This window comes from Protopterus annectens, chromosome 3.part1 (assembly GCF_019279795.1).
Source record: "Protopterus annectens isolate FY-2018-M chromosome 3.part1, PAN1.0, whole genome shotgun sequence".
Lineage (NCBI taxonomy): Eukaryota > Metazoa > Chordata > Ceratodontiformes > Protopteridae > Protopterus > Protopterus annectens.
This window is the reverse complement of record NC_056732.1, coordinates 151,974,142-151,989,236: the sequence shown is the minus strand read 5'-3', so window position 1 is coordinate 151,989,236 and position 15,095 is coordinate 151,974,142.

The following is a 15,095-nucleotide window of genomic DNA, read 5'->3' as shown; positions in this document are numbered from 1 at the left end:
TTGAAAGAGCCAAGTTTGGCTAGTTTATTGGGTGTATAAAATGCTCTACGCAGAAATTTCCACGTATATATTCTCCAAAATTCCGAGTTAGATGTTGATTTGATAGAATACAATAGATTTGTTTTACTTTCCATGGCTAGATTTATTGAATGTCCTTCGGTGATAAAATTCCAATAGTTTTGTTGAGTTTTAACTTTATAGTTTATTAATAATTTGTATAATTTTGATGCTATATTTTTCCAATTGTGATTATCATATATAATTTAGTCTAAATACTTTATAAATTTAGGTCTGATTTTAAAATGAGAATTATTTATTATTCTGCATAGATCTTGTGAATATATCAGTACACTTTGAAGAACTAGCCAATCAGAAGGTGAAAGATCGTATGTACTTATTATCTGTTGGCTGTCAACAATTTTTTTGATTATTAATACAGTGCTGACAACAAATAAAGGTTATTGTTTCCCATGTGGTAAAGACATTTTTATGTATCTTATTAGGGAAGTTTTTTGTGGAACTAAAAGGAATTATTAAGTCCATCCAAGTCTTTATATCTGTGTTGGCAATACATTTTCTAAATATGTTAAAGATGTAATTTGTAAGTTTTAGTTTAGTAGGTTTTACTATATGATATTGAATTCATATGCATAAAATGTGCCATGGTATATTAATTTGATTATCTAACATAAGTTTTTTTTTATTATGTAATTTTCATTTGAATAAATAGTAGTATGTAAGGTTTTCCAATTGGAAGAATAATTTAGATAAATCCAGTTTATAATTATTCTGAATATAGAAGCTTTTATGTAGGTCTCAATATCTGAAAATTAATTCCTCCTTGATCTCATGGTCTGATATGATGTATGAAGGCTACTCTATTTTTATTAGGATACCAAAGAAATTTTAATAAAGTGTATTTATTTTTTTAGAAAATGTTTTTCTGGTATCTTATGGATAGCTTGTGCTATATATAAAATTTTCGGTAATGATATAATTTTTATTTGTAATCTATCTTCAAAAGTTAAATATATTTTGTTCCAATTTACTGTATAGGCTTTCAGAGTATTCATATTATTGTAATTTATAGTTAGGGTTTGTTCTATATTTTTACACAGAATAATGCCTAAGTAATTTAGGGTGGAAACTTGCTTACCTATTATATGATTTGTATCTACTAGAAAGTCATTGTTTTTGTTCAGTATTAAGAAGTTAGATTTTGTTTTGTTGAATAAAAACCTGAAATTAAGTAAAATGTTTCTACCTGTTCATCTAATTCTTTTACAGATTCTTTTGAGGTTAATAATGTAAGGAGTATGTAATCTGCAAATAACATAATTTTAGAGTTATATTGTCCATATATATCAATACCTTTTATTTTAGTATTGGAGCAAACTGAAGAGGCAAATAATTCAATAGCTAGTGCAAATAAAATAGGAGACATGGGACAGCCTTGCTTTGTTCCTTTTGTTAGTATTATAGGTTCAAAGGTAAATGGTCCTAGTTTTACATATACTAAGTTGTTTTTGTAAATACTTTTTATTAATGAAATAAAGGAATGAGGAAATTCATAAAGTGCTAATACCATAAATAGATATTCCCAGTTTAGTGAATCAAAAGCTTTTTCTGTGTCTAATGCTATTATTAGAGCTTCCTGATTTCCTCTGTTTAAGATATCTATAAGAGTTAATACTCTTTCAATGTTATCATAAGTCCATCTGTTATATATAAAACCTGTTTGATCTTTGTTTATGATGTGGATCAAGGATTTTTAATTCTATTAACTAAGATATAAATAAATAAAATTCTAATTGTTATTAAGTAGAGATATTGGTCTATAAAAGTTACATTGTGTGGGATCTTAATTTTCTTTTATAACAGGTGCAATTAGTGAGCATCTCTATGAAGGTGGTATTATGTGTTTGAATTTCAAGTAAAGTTTTATGAAAAATTGAGGTTATGGATGTTGGAATTTTTTTTATAATTCTATTATAATACCATCAATTCCTGGGGCTTTATTGCACTTACTTTCCTTAATACTTTCAGTAACTTCTTTATGTGTGATTTATTTCTGAATATCCAACTTTAAGTTTTCTGATATTTTCGTGACTTTGGGAAAGTTTGGTTCTAAACTGGAGAAATTGATATGAGTTTTGCTAGTTCCATAATGTTCTGCATAATGATGTGTAAAAGCATCAAGAATTTCATTTATATCTGATACTTTTTTGTCCTTTTTCCCTTCATGGATGATGTTAGTGATGTTATTTGATCTAGATTGTCTTTTAATTCTTATAGCTAAATTATGCATGTGTCTTGGTGATGTAGAATATGAATATTGTTTTAGTTTTTCTAATGCCAAATTCATTTTATGGGTTAGGATTTCATTATAGTTTTTGTTCAACTCTTCAATTGTCCTTTTATTAATAGAAGAATTTATTGAATCATTGTTGTTGATCTTTATAAGTTGTTTTTGTATGTTGTGTAATTCAGATTCCCATTCTTGTGTTTTGTCTTCGAACCATGTAAGTAAGGGTTTTACCATATATATATATATATATATATATATATATATATAAATATATGTGTGTATGCTTTCAGAGAATACCATATCATGACTATGTTTATCTCTTCAGTATAGTTGGTATCCAAGAAAAATTGTACTTCTGAAACTAGCCATGGTTTAAATTCTTTTAATTTTGTGATATAAGCTGGTATTCTTGTTATATATGTTTTTTTTTTTTTAAAGTCTACTTGAAATTCGAGAATAAGGGAATTATGATCTGACAAGGGACAGGGGGTTATTAAGAATTTGGTTATTTTTGTATTTAGCTCCTGTGATACATAAATCTTGTCTGTTCTTGTTTGGGTACTAAATCTGTGATCTTGATGGCAAAATAATAATGAATTATTTTCTTTAAATTTGAATGTGTCGATTAGATTATGATTTTCATTCCATTTTATAAGTAATATTGCTATAGACTTAAGATGCAGGCTTCTTTTATTGGTAGTCTCTGCATGATCTAAAATGCAATTAAAATCTCCACCTATTATCAGATTACCTTTATATGTTTTACTAATGAAATCTAAATGTTTTTTTAGCAGTCCCTGTGTCTATGCCTGGAAACCAGTATAAGTTTACTAGTGTCTAAATCCTGTTATTAAACTTTAATATAGCAAGCGCTAAAAGGCCTTCTTTGCCTTCATAATTATAAATGATTTGAGGATTAGTAACATTCTTTTTCCACAAAATTATTGCTCCTCTAAGTTTTAGTTTTATATGAGGAATGAGATAACGTTAAATATTCATTTGGATTCTATATATGTTTATCATTTGTTTTAAAGTGTGATTCTTGGAGAAAGACCACCTGTGCTTTATTTAATTTTAAATATCTTAATGGGCTTGATCTTTTATTTGGTTGTTCAATACACTGATATTTAATTAAAGCAGTGTTAAATCCATATATTTTTACTCAGTTTTGAGATTACTTATGAAATAAATAACACTCAGTACTCTTCTATGACATTGTAATTGTACAAAGTTCTTATAATTTCTAAATATTATAATCAGATTGATTTTTTTTAAGGAAAATAAGATGAATTCTAGTTCAGGCCCACAAAAAAGAAAAAGGTTTAATGTGATAATAATTACATGTAACAAAATAATCCAACATTTCAAGAATTCCCCTGTTATACATGGAATGATATACATTCCTAATCCAATAGATAAAAAAGTAATCTATCAGATTGTCCCTCATATCTTAGCAACAAAAGTTCCCTTTGAGCTCCATATTAATTTTACTGGAGATCGTTTGGATTTGTATAAGAAAACCAATATTTAACTTACTTATAAATCAATTCTAACAACTAAAATCATATATGGAAATTTGTTTATGAGTTCAAATTATGTTTCATCACTTCTCAAATGTTGTGTTGTCCCCGTATAGAATCTATATAAATTAAAATACCATTAGCTAATATATTAATGAACAAAATTCACCAATCGATTATGTATATCACTTAGTAATACTCTTTTACTTATTTCAATAACTATGTGTTGTTTTCTCACTTTGTATATGTATTTTGAATGGATGTTGAATTGTTTATTAAAACATCTTTTTACAAATGAGTGTTCTCTGATAATTGTCCTTTGCCTATAATATGATTGACATGTTGTAATTTTTTTTTTGTTTGTTAACTTGCTTTAGTCACTAAACAGTTTTGTGGTCACCATATCAACATATTATATGGTTTACAAGCCATGTATCACAGAACTGTATACTGTATTTTATATAGACCTTTTTTTAAAGAATGCATTTCAAATTCTTTATACTAATTACAATATTAGTCAAATAAATAACTAATGTTTGTATAAACATGACTATGTATTCTTTTTCATTTCAATATAAAATTATGATAATTTCACTACAATAAATACTTTGTTAATTACTATCTAGAATTATATCTCTATCATAAAGAGATTAATGAAATACTGTCTTATCTTAAAGAATAATGAAGTATATTATTTATATAAGTAAAAATGATTCTTAAGAGGAGAAACACTGAGCAGGCATTCAATACAGTTATTAAACACTAAATAATAAAACATTTTAAGTATTTAACATGCAATTTTCCATTGCTATAGATTAGTATCACTGACTAATAAAAAAATTTACATGTATAAAGCATCTTTCTACAAGTTAATATAGAATGTCAAAATTTTCAGTGAACATGTTACAATATAAGTAGCTACTTAGGTGAATAACATTTGTATAAGTTTAACATGGTTTTGTATTTTAACATGCAGTTAATTCTGAACTTATATCTGACTCCAAAAGAATTTAACTATTTCTTATATTACATTGAAGTTAATCTTATAAATGTGAACAGATTGTACTTTGTATAGAAAATGAGTAGTCAGAAATATTAAGTTTTACTACCATCTATATTGTCACTGGAATGGAGAGAAACATTCTGTGCTAATATCTAATAATGCTATTAACTTTAATTGTTTTTATACCCTTTAGAAAGCTGTTTGTTTTTTAGTAGATTTAGAAAGCTACTCTGTTTTTGAGTAATTATGATCCTGGGACTCTGTCTAAATAATTTTAATATTTATCTTTCTCCTTTCCCTTTTTCTGCCATGTCTTTCCTCTTTCTCTCTCTTCCATGTCATTCTATATATTTACTTCATTATATTGTTGCTATGACAATGATAAAGAGATTCTCAATATGCCTTTTGTTTGTAGTGTTTCCTTGTATAACTTATTTAAGTTATGTCTTTACGATATAGATATATATATATATATATATATATATATATATATATATATATATATATATTCCCTCCCTCTTTTTTCTGATCCTGCTGTCTTAACAATTGCCTCTATTTGACACATTTTCTGCCAAGTTAGGAGAGGCAGGCAATCTGCTTCTTAGTCTCATAACTTCAGCTGAATTCTCAAGTACTGGTTTTACTACTCAGAGCCAGTGTTTCTTACATGTAATCAGTATTAAGACCTCTAATCTAGTGAAGATAAAAGATACAGTGGTTTGTGAACTAAATACATACCTGAGCTTTTGGTTATTTCACTGCTTGCATTTTCAATAAATCCTGGGTGCTGTAACGCTCTGTGTCTGAGTTAAGTTACTGTAACTCTTGTTATAATATTACTTCACCTCTTCTTATATTAACGTGTTTCCTTTCTTAACATATTTAAGATACTGCATGTCCCTTTAAGTCTATAAGGAAGTGCATGAATGTGTAAATGCATTATTGCTATCCTTCCTTTCAATCTCATCTTCCAGTCTCATATATAGGTTCATAGGTAGGTACTAGGCTATCGGCCCTAGGGCCCATACAAGACTAGCCAAAAAATGTACCCTGGCTTTCGCCACCCAAGAAAATTATTTTCTTATGCCCCTGTCGAGCAGAACCACAGAAGTGATCCCGGGGTGAATTGCCCATTTCCCATCCAATCATCAAGAGTTTTCTTGAAGAGTGCTAATGAGGAGCTCTGTTTGACATAGATAGGTAGTCTGTTCCAGAGTATGGGAAGTCTCTGGGACAGGAATCTATCCCTCCAGCATGTTCTGTTTATTGTGGTGACAAGGTTAAGGTCCCTAGAGCATGTAGCTTGGAGGGATTGGGATTTCTTTAAGTGGAGCATGTCCAACAGCTCTGGGTTTGACATAGCTTTGTATGTTAGGCAGAGATCGCCCCTGAGTAGGCGATATGTGGTGGAGTAAAGCTGTAGTTTTTTGAGACGGTCTGCATAGGGCATCTGTTTGAGGCCAGTAATCCTCTTTGTGAGGTATTTCTGTGGTCTTTCCAGTTGTTGTAGATGTCTTGTGAGGTACATACCAAAAGGGGCGTTGTACTCTATAATGGGTCTAATGAGTGATGAGTAGAGGGGAACAATGACTTTTTTTTTTCTGGATGAGAATCCTTTTGTGATGAGATGAGCCACGTAGAAGGATTTCCTGACCACTGTGGTGATGTGATTATCAAAGGAGAGACTACTGTCCAACTGTGTCCCAAGGTGTCTTATCACATTTTCGGCATTAAGTAGACTACCAGCTATGTGGTAGTTCATGGGTACAGAGTTTTTACCAAAGGGGATGACAATACACTTTTTGGCATTGAGCTTCAGGCCATGGCTTTGACACCAGGAATCTGTCTCAGTGAGGCCCTTTCGTAGTTTGTCCACATCGTTAGGAGTTTCAATTATGGCTCCTAGTTTGCAGTCATCTGTAAACTTTGTTAGCCAAAGACCTTCTGTGTTGGCCTGCACTTCAGAGAAGTAGATGCCAAACAGGAGAGGACCCAGGACTGAACCCTGTGGTACTTCACTTGTCACTGGTCTGATGTCGGATTTGGAATCCGCTACTTTCACAGTGTGGGTTCTGTCCGTGAGCCAGTTGGCAATCCATCTTATGACATAGGGATTTATACCTAGTTTAGTGAACTTATCTATAATTCCAGAGTGGGGGATGGTGTCGACAGCCTTGGCAAGATCTAGATAAGCTGTGTGAACCATTTTACCATCATCTATGGCTTTGGTGACTGCTTCAAAGAAGTCAATCAGGTTTAGGAGACATGATCTGCCTTTTACAAATACAAACTGAGTAGGGTCCAGAGTTTGGAGATTACCAATGTCTTTGTTTATGAGTTCCTTGATGATATGTTCCATGGCCTTGCAGACCAGGCTCATCAGGCTAATGGGGCGGTAGTTCCCGGGGTCCGTCGTGGCTCTCCCTTTGTGGAGTGGGATAACTGTCGCGGTGTGCCATTCAGTGGGTACAAAGCCTGAGGTGAGGCTATGATTGAACATGGTACTTAGGTAGGGTGCCAGTTCATTCTGTAGTTCATGTAGAATGCAGCCTGGGATATTGTCAGGTCCCATGGACACTGTGTTCTTGGCTTTGGAGAGTGTGTTTTTTACCTGTGCAGCCGTGATTATAGGAACTTTACATTCTTCCGGTATAGAGATGGGCCCTCTAGGGGGTGAGAGGGGGGTAAAGTTAGCACTGAACCTATCTGCTAGGATGTTGGCAATATCAGTTGGCTCTGTATATTTAGTGCCATTATGCTGTAACTCAGAGCAGATCTGAGTGTTCCCATTTAGATTCTTGACATAGCTATAGAAGGCTTTGTGGTTGTCTTTACAGTCAGTGGCAATTTTGTTTTCGTAACTAGCTTTGGAGGATTTTATGAGGGATCTCAACTTCTTACTGAGGTTAACCAGGGAGTTCCTCCAGTCATGGGATTTTACTCTTTTTTGCAATTTCTTTCTTCTGTTGTAGAGTTTGTTTATGACAGAGGACCACCAGATTGGCTTCCTTTTTTGGAGGATAACATCTTGGTTCTATTAGGGATAGCATGATCCATGCACTCATGTAAGTGCTTATAAAGTGCATTTGTGTAGGGTTCAACAGTCATACCTCTATTGTCCGTCTGCATGGGTGTCATGAAGTTTGCCACTTCTGTCTTAAGAAGTGTGAAGTTGGCTTTTGAGAAGTTTTTTACGATGGTTTCCCTAATTGGGGCTGGGGGTGGGATGTGGATGTCTAGGCTGATTAGCTTGTGGTCAGATCTGACCAACAAGGAATTGACCTCTGGTGTGGAACACCGGTTTCCCATGTTGGTGATGACTAGGTCTAGGATATTGCTGCCCCTGGTGGGGGTGTGAATAAGTTGATCCAAGGCATTGGAATTTATGAATTCTAGAAAACGTTGAGCAAAAGAGTTGGTACATGAGTAGATTTCCCAGTTAATGGTGGGGTAGTTGAAATCACCCATTATTAGGGTGTTGTTCCAGTGTATCAAGAAATGAGGAGTGTGAGTCCTGGGGCATGGTGGGGGGGTCTGTAGCAAGCTACAATTTGGATTGCGGTCTTGCCCAGAGTTAGTTGCACTTGGATAATCTCGGATGCATTATGCAGTGCAACTAGCCTGGAGGTGTGGCTATCCTTAATGAATATGGACACGCCTCCACCTTTAGTGCTTCTTACTGGGTTAGGTGGCCGAAAGGTGTGGTATGAATTGAAGCCTGGTAATGCAGGGGTGCTCTCTGGAGCTTTGAACCAGGTCTCTTTCACTGCACAGATGTCAATGTTCTCCATTTTAAGGAGTGCCTCGAGTGAGTGCATTTTGAGGTTTAGAATTCTAGCATTGAGTAGCATTACCCTCAGATTTTGCTTGCTTGTACCGGCTACGGTGGTGAATTTGTCATTTGAACCTTGCCTAAAAAAGGCACTATAGGGGTGGCAAGAGTCTTAGCCAGTATCCAGAATCCTAAGGGCGACAGGTGCAGGCCATCTCTGGCAAAGCATCGTTGACTGTTGATCATGTCATCCCAGGTAGACAAATACTGGATCCCCTTAGAATGACACCAGAAGCTTAGCCAATTGTTGAAGTCAATCACTTTGTCCTTGTACTGTGGTATCATTCTGGGTTATGTCAGGATGCTACTCAGGGTTAGGGTCATACCTGCCTGGGATACAAGATTGGAGAGCTCCTCCATGTCTCTTTTCATGTAGTCCAGGGAGGTACATCTCAGGTCATTCACACCAACATGGACAATGACAGTGTCATATTTGTACTTATTGTGGAGTGACCTGAGTGCATGCATTATGTGGCGGATCCTGGCACCTGACAGGCAGCTGACAGTAACTTTCCCCTTGTTTAGTCTAGTGAGTGGAACATCAGTGTGCCTGACTATAGAGTCACCTATGACTAGAGTGTTGGGTACGTTGTTATGCCTTATGGGCTGTGGTTGAGTAGCACACTGAGTTTGTGGGCTATGTGTCATGTGGGTTGTGTTGGGGGGTGGAGTTTGCTTGCGTTTATGCTTTGGATGTCCCTGATGCTTGGGCAGGTTTTTATTGAGAGCCTCCGCGAATGTAGGTGTGTGTTTTGTGTTTCTATGTGTGTGTTTTGGTGGTGTGGGTTTTGAGGGACTATGTGATGAGTGTGGTGTGGTGCAAGTGTTTACCCTCTCCTCTTGACTGTCTAGTCCAGTCTTGGGTGAAGAGAGCTTTGCTTCCAGTTTAAAAGTTTGTCTATCTAACTGGCAGAATAACTATTTTGGTCTTACGTCTCCACACCTAACTTATTTATGAAGAAGAGATTATAGAGGAAGGGATTCTTACAAGAACATTAAAAGCTCTCTAACTTTGTATGAGGTTAGTTCATTTTGTTTGTTATTCTGTCCTTCCCTAGCCTCTCCCCTCTTTTTTGTTATATGGTTTATTTGTTGCATGATATCTAGACAGTACTTGTATCTCTCAGTCTTACAGTTTATGAGAGACTTGTTCAAACATCTACGAGATGACTTGATGCTCTCAGAAACTCGCTCATCACCTGGGAGTGATTATTGTCAAAGTATAGCTTCTCAGAACATTGCATGTTTGAAATATGGCTTATTTAATGAAAACCATTTTGTATTTACTAATTTGTGTGTGTGTGTGTGTGTGTGTGTGTGTGTGTGTGTGTGTGTGTGTGTGTGTGTGTGTGTGTGTGTGTGTGTGTGTGTGTGTGTAATTATTCATTGTCTGATAGTCAACCCCACCTCTAAGGCAATTAAACTTTTTGTTAGATACAGTTTCTTTACTCTTGTAAACTCTAATATACAGCGTATTATGGCATAAACAATTGGTTTACACAATACTCAGTATGACTAGTTAATAAATATGCTGACGTTCATTGCATGTCATTCAGTTTAACTTTTAACCTCTTTCCCTTCTTCCCTCCTATTGAATTAAAGTAAAAAGTAATATTTCATGTTAACTAAATGTTTTCTTTACCTAAATTTAGGGTAATACATTGGTAATAAACTGGTTTATATAAGCGAATACAGGAAGGAAACCATATAAAAAAACAAAACAAACAGAAGGAGATAGACGGGTTAGTAAAAATATAATTGTACATACATTTTTGTTTCTTTTTAAATGTGTCTCACATCTTAATAGATTCTTTGAGAGTATTAGTGGATGATGTTTTTAGATTCAGTCCTTCATTTTTTTCTTCTTTACATCAGTCCACGTGTTTTTTTCAGGAGATCTTTTCAGTGAAGTAGTTGATGACCAGTCCATTTATTCTGGAATTGTTATATTATTGTTCTTGATGAAGGTGGATGCTTCCTCTTTATGATTGAAAGTCTTCATTTAATTTGAGTAGAAAATCCTTATTTTTGCAGGAGATACAAGTTGAGCTTTTATTTTGTTCTTTTTAAGTAGTTTCACAAGTGGCCATGTTTTTTTTTTCTCATATCTAGTACTCTAGTGGAATAGTCAGAATCAAATCTGATTTGATTTTGTTTATATTTCAAAGGACTTTTTCTCCCTGTTGATTTGAGGACAAGTTCTTTGTCTAGATAAGATAGGAACTCTACTACTCTTGATCTTGGTGAAGTAGAAGGTGAAGAAGGTACTGGCTTTCCTGTGGCTCTATGTGCCCTCTCTATGCCACAGGATAAACCTTCTTTTAAGTCTAAAATTTCAGGTAGCCAAGAGTTTAAAAATAAAATCATATCCTCCCCCTCAGTTCTCTCTGGTATTCCAAAAATACTTATGTTTGTTCTCCTTTCGCTGTTCTCCAAGTCATCTACCTTGTTGATAAGCCTGTTGTTCTGCTGCAATAAAGTTTCACTTTGATTTTCTTCCTCCTTAAGTCTCCCTTCTATGTCACTTAATGCAGTTTCAATGCCTGATATTTTAGTTTGATGTTGTTGTAGTAGTTCTTTAAAGACATCAGTTTGTTTTTGACAGTTTTCTTTAAGATTTTCTAAATCACCTTTGAATCCAACCATTTTAGAGATAACTCTTGTAGTGTGGAGGACATCAGTTGCATTTCTTTTTTCAGAGTAGTTTCAGAGTGAGATTTCTTTGAGTTGCTCATTTCCCACAATGCTGGATTAATCTCCAAGTCATTTTGACAGGAAAATCTTGATGAAAAAATACCAAAGTGCTATACAGGTAGTTCAGAGGTTTTTCAACAAAATGTGGTTATTTTTGTTTGATGAAATAAGATGTTTTCCTGTTTTTTTAATATAGTTTTGTGGAGTTCTAAAAAAGTGCTGTTTTCAGTTGACCATCTAGGCTCTGCCCCTGAAATGTAATCTTGATGGTAATTTATGTTGTATATGTTAGCATGCAAAGTGGGGATTGCCTCATAGCACATGTCATGGGTGAAAGCACCTTTTAGAGCAATGCATTTACATAATTAACAAACTCTAAATACAACAAGCTTAAACTATTCTTAATAAGATTTGATGTTTCAACACACCTCTCACACACTAGCCATTCCTAAGTGTGACATCCTTTCCTGACCATATAACTTACCTAACACTATGAAGAGACAATTTCCCACAGTTTTTCCAGCCAGCTTGGTCAACATGGACATCCTGAGGCAGTTTAGCAACTGCATCATGGTAGCCGACAACCATCTATTCCTACTCCTCACAAATTCAACATGTGAGAGATGCAACTATATTAACAACCTTGAATCCATGCTCTCTAGCACACCAGTCATTATATATGACAATGAGTGGGTTGTCATCATGCACACTTCACCTCCTACTCCACCCAAACCCACATCACACATACTTACATATGCAGAGGTCCTCTCCAGAAACATACCAATACACCAGAGACCTCCCAAACACAAAAACAAGCATGCTACACCTACTTCCTCTGCAAAATACAATACACACAATAGCTCACACACCAGTGTTTCACCTGTCAAGCCCTTAAGGAAAACCACAAAAACAAACATATTAATCATAGAAGATTATATTGTGAGACACACAGATGTCCCTCTCACCAGGCTGGATAAGGAGAAGGTCAGCTGTCTGTCAGATGCCAGGATTCACCATATCACACATGCACTCAAATCTCTCAAAAACAAGTATTGTTATGACTCTGTCATAGTTCATGTTGGTGTGAATGACTTAAGATGCACCTCTCTGAACTATATGAAGAGAGACATGACTGAGCTCTTGGACTGTGTGTCTCAGGCAGGTATGTCCCTAGCCTTAAACAGCATTTTACCTTCACCTAGGGTGATGCCTCAATACCAACAGAAAATGATTTGCTTCAATAATTGGCTTAGTTTATGGGGTCATTCTAAGAGGGATTCAGTATCTGTCAGCCTGGAATAACATGATCAATAGACCTCGATGCTTTCCCAGAGATGATCTTCATCTGTCACCCCTGCAATTTCAACTACTGGCTAAGGCTCTTGCCAGCCCCATAGTGCCTTTTAAGGCAGTGTCTCAAGGACAAAATTCCTAGTGTAAAAACTCTTATCTAAAAACAGCCTCAAGGTTATGCTGCTGAATGCTAGGAGTCATAACATGAAACTGCTTACTGGGAAGCAGTCCTCACCTTGGAAGACTGGAAGACTTAAACATTTGTGCAGTCATGGAGACCTGGTTCAAGGCTGTGTTGAGCACTTCAACCATACTGGGCTACACCTCCTTCCACACATTCAGACCACAAACTGAAGGCTTGAAAATTAAAGGAAGTGGTGTATCAATATTCATTAAAGATAAATACATCTCCAGATTGGTTAAACAGTATGATTCCCTGGAGATACCTCAGATGCATTTAACTGTTGGTAGGACACCTATTCAAGTCATTGCCAGCTACAAGACCCCCTCCATGAATCAGGACACCCACTCTGCCTATTTGGATCTACTTAAGAATATCAAGATACATTCGAACACCCTGGTTTTGGGTGATTTTAACTACCCATCCATTGACTGGCTAAATTACTCATGTTCTAATTCACTTGCCCAAAAGTTTTTCGACTTTGTTAACTTCAGTGCACTGGACCAGCTGGTTGACACCCCGACAAGGGGTACCAACATCCTGGATCTGGTGCTTACCAATATGGGGGACCACTATGGCATCTCCACTATGAGGTCTTCCCTAGTGAGATCTGACCACAAATCAGTGTCATTCAAAGTAACTATCACACCTGACTCCCCTCCCAGCAACAACTAAACTAAAAAACATCTCAAACAAGAATTAGCAACATCACTGGGTACTCTTTTCAATGATAGTCTAAGCTCTGGCTTCATCCCAGCTGAATGGAAAATGTCCACCATTATCCTCTTGCACAAAGGTGGTTCTTCCACTAACCACGGGAACTATAGACCTATTAGCCTGACTAGCCTTATCTGCAAGGCCATGGAGCGAATCATCATGGACCTTATCAACATAGATATAGGTATTATCCAAACACTTGACCTTACTCAGTTTGGATTTGTCAGAGGAAGATCATGCCTGTTAAACCTAGTGGACTTCTTTAGGGCAGTCACCAAAGCCCTGGACGAGGGGAAATCTGTACATACAGCCTACATAGACTTAGCCATGGCTTTTGACATGATCCCCACTCAGGCAATATTGACAAACTTACCCAGCTAGATATCAACCCTTATATCATTAGATGTGTTGCTAACTGTCTCACTGATAGAACCCATATGGTCAAAATGGGGGAACAGTTAAATTTTCCAATCAGTAACTTTGGTACTTTTGCTTGTCAGTCTTGCAATATATGCCAATGTATTAGAATATCCTTCGACAGAATAAATAATAAAAGGTTTATACCAAATAAACAATTTTCTTGTCACTCAGAGGGAGTTATTTATTGCCTTAAATGTCCTTGTAATCTATTTTATATTGGAGAGACTAAGAGGAAATTTAAACTTAAATTACAGGAACATATTTGTAATATAAAAAGGGGTGCCACAGATCATTCTGTGGCTTTACATTTTTTACAAACCCATAACCAGAATGCTGATTTGTTACAAGCTACTGTTTTAGAACAGATCTTTATTAAAAAAGGAAATCATAGATTGTTAAAAAATATGTTATTATATAAAGAATCTATTTTTATATTGAAATATAATACATTATCACCTTTTGGTTTAAATATGGAAGATTAATTGGAAATATTTGATATAATAGGTTAGATATTGTGTGTTATATTTATATTATATTTTTGTATCTTTGGTATGGGTTTTTATCTAACAGGGAGTGCAGTTTCTTTAATACTTAATTATTGAATTGATTTATTATTAATTAAGTTATTTACACTCTGTATATAAGGGAATGTATCTTTACCATGAATTGTGTGCTCATTGAAGGCTGTGGTGGCCGAGGTGCTAAGACATGTTTCAATAATAAATTTTCCAGTTGGAATCACTGTTGTTTTTCATCGTATAGTCTTTTTCAAGACTGGTTTTTGGTTTTGTTTTTTTAATATTGACAAACTCGCCCAGCTAGATATCAACCCTTATATCATTAGATGTGTTGCTAACTGTCTGACTGATAGAACCCATATGGTCAAAATGGGGGAATCCACCTCCAGCAGCATACCTGTAACCAGTGGTGTTCCACAGGGATCATTCCTGGGAATGCTGCTGTTTGGAATCTATTTCTCTGAAGTGCAAGCTAAAACTAAAGGTCTGTGGCTGACAAAGCTTGCTGATGAATCCAAACTGGGAGCAGTCATAAAATCTCCAAATGATGTCAACATCCTGCAAGAGGGTCTTACACAAACAAATGATTGGTGTCAAAGTCATGGCCTT